This window comes from Melospiza melodia, unplaced genomic scaffold (genome assembly GCF_035770615.1).
Source record: "Melospiza melodia melodia isolate bMelMel2 unplaced genomic scaffold, bMelMel2.pri scaffold_18, whole genome shotgun sequence".
NCBI lineage: Eukaryota > Metazoa > Chordata > Aves > Passeriformes > Passerellidae > Melospiza > Melospiza melodia.
The window spans coordinates 16994973-16997130 of NW_026948525.1; the positions used below are offsets into that span (position 1 = coordinate 16994973).

The window sequence follows — 2158 nt, forward strand, 5'->3', positions numbered from 1 at the left end:
ACTCCTAATCCTTCTAGCCACATCATTCACCGTGGTACACACAATCCGCATAACCGTACTAGTGCAGACCGGCTTTGTTCAAATTCCACCCTTGACCCCAATAAATGAAAATAACCCCGCAGTAACTTCCCCTATCACTCGCCTTGCGCTGGGAAGCATCCTGGCAGGATTCCTCATCACCTCATTCATCAGCCCCACAAAAACCCCTCCAATAACCATGCCACCCTCTATTAAAATAACCTCCCTAATCGTAACAGCCCTAGGCATTGCTTTAGTTCTTGAAATTTAAAAAATAGACCAAAGACTCATCCTCACAAAACAAGCCCCCTTCTCAATCTTCTCAACATTCCTAGGATACTTTAACCCCCTAACCCACCACCTAAGTATAACCAGCTTCCTCAAAGGAGGACAAAACATCGCATCCCACCTAATTGACCTCTCCTGATACAAAATATTAGGTCCAGAGGGGCTAGCCAGCCTACAACTTATAGCAAGCAAAACTGCCACCACCCTCCACTCAGGCCTAATCAAAGCTTACTTAGGATCATTCACCTTATCCATTCTCATCATCCTCATATCCACATACAGAAATAACCAATGGTCCTAAACCTTTGTAATAACCACCAAATCCTCAAAATCATCATCAACACCCTAATTGACCTCCCAGCACCATCAAACATCTCAACATGATGAAACTTCGGGTCTCTAGTAGGCGTTTGCTTAATTACTCAAACCGTCACAGGTCTTCTGCTAGCTATGCACTAGACAGCAGATACCCATCTAGCCTTCTCCTCTGTCGCTCACATATGCCGAGACGTACAATTTGGCTGACTCATCCGCAACCTCCACCCAAACGGACCCTCCTTCTTCTTCATCTGCGTCTACCTACACATCAGCCGAGGACTCTACTACAGCTCATACCTAAACAAAGAAACCTGAAACATTGGAGTCATCCTCCTCCTAACCCTCATAGCAACTGCTTTCGTAGGATACGTCCTACCATGAGGCCAAATATCATTCTGAGGAGCTACTGTAATCACAAACCTATTCTCTGCCATCCCTTACATCGGGCGAACACTAGTCAAATGAGCCTGAGGCGGGTTCTCTGTCGACAACCCCACACTGACCCGATTCTTTGCTCTCCACTTCCTCCTTCCCTTCGTCATCGTAGGCCTTACTCTCGTCAATCTCACCTTCCTCCATGAAACAGGCTCAAACAACCTGTTAGGCATTCCCTCAGACTGTGACAAGATCCCCTTCCACCCATACTACACCATCAAAGACATCCTAGAGTTCGTACTAATCCTCTCCCTACTCGTCTCACTAGCCCTATTCTCCCTCAACCTCCTAGGTGACCCAGAAAACTTCACCCCAGCCAACCCGCTAGTCATCCCTCCTCACATCAAACCCCCACCACCCACCTCAGGAAGAAAGGACTCAAACCCTCTGCTCCAACTCCCAAAGCTGGCATTTTTAACTAAACTACTTCCTGACCCTACCGCTAAACAGCTTGAATTGCCCCCCAAGACAACCTCCACACAGGCTCCAACACCACAAACAAAGTCAACTACCCTCACCCCCCAATCAAAAGCAATCCCAGCCCCTCTGAATACAACACAGCCACCCCACTGAAATCCAACCGGACCGACAACAAACCCCCGCTATTCACCATCCCCTCGTCCGTCAACAACCCCAACACATCCCCTATAACAAGCCCCACCATCACAACCAACCGCATCCCAAAACCATAACCAAGAACACCCCAACTACCCGAAGCCTCTGGTTAAGGATCCGATGCCAACGACACTGAATACACAAACACTACCAACATTCCCCCTAAATAAACCATAACAAGTACCAAAGGAATAAAAGGGACCCCCAAACTCACTAGTCAGCCGCACCCCACAACCGCTGCTACAACCAGCCCCAACACCCCATAGTAAGGAGACAGGTTAGATGCAACTGCCAAACCCCCTAGAACAAAACACAGCCCTAAAAAAAACCCCAGATTCTATCATAAATTCCCACTTGGCCTCTCTCCGAGATTTACAGCCTGAAAAGGCGTCGTTACAAAATTTAACTATACAGGAACACCTAAATACGTCCGTCATTCCTTCCCCCTCCCCCCCAGCACATTTTCTTCTTGCTTTCAGGGTAT

At 47.8% G+C, this 2158-nt stretch overlaps 1 pseudogene; it reads left to right on the plus strand.

Moving 5' to 3' along the window:
- Positions 1-597: 597 nt before the first annotated feature.
- Positions 598-1751, plus strand: LOC134433401 (cytochrome b-like; annotated as a pseudogene).
- The last annotated feature ends 407 nt before the right edge of the window (positions 1752-2158 follow it).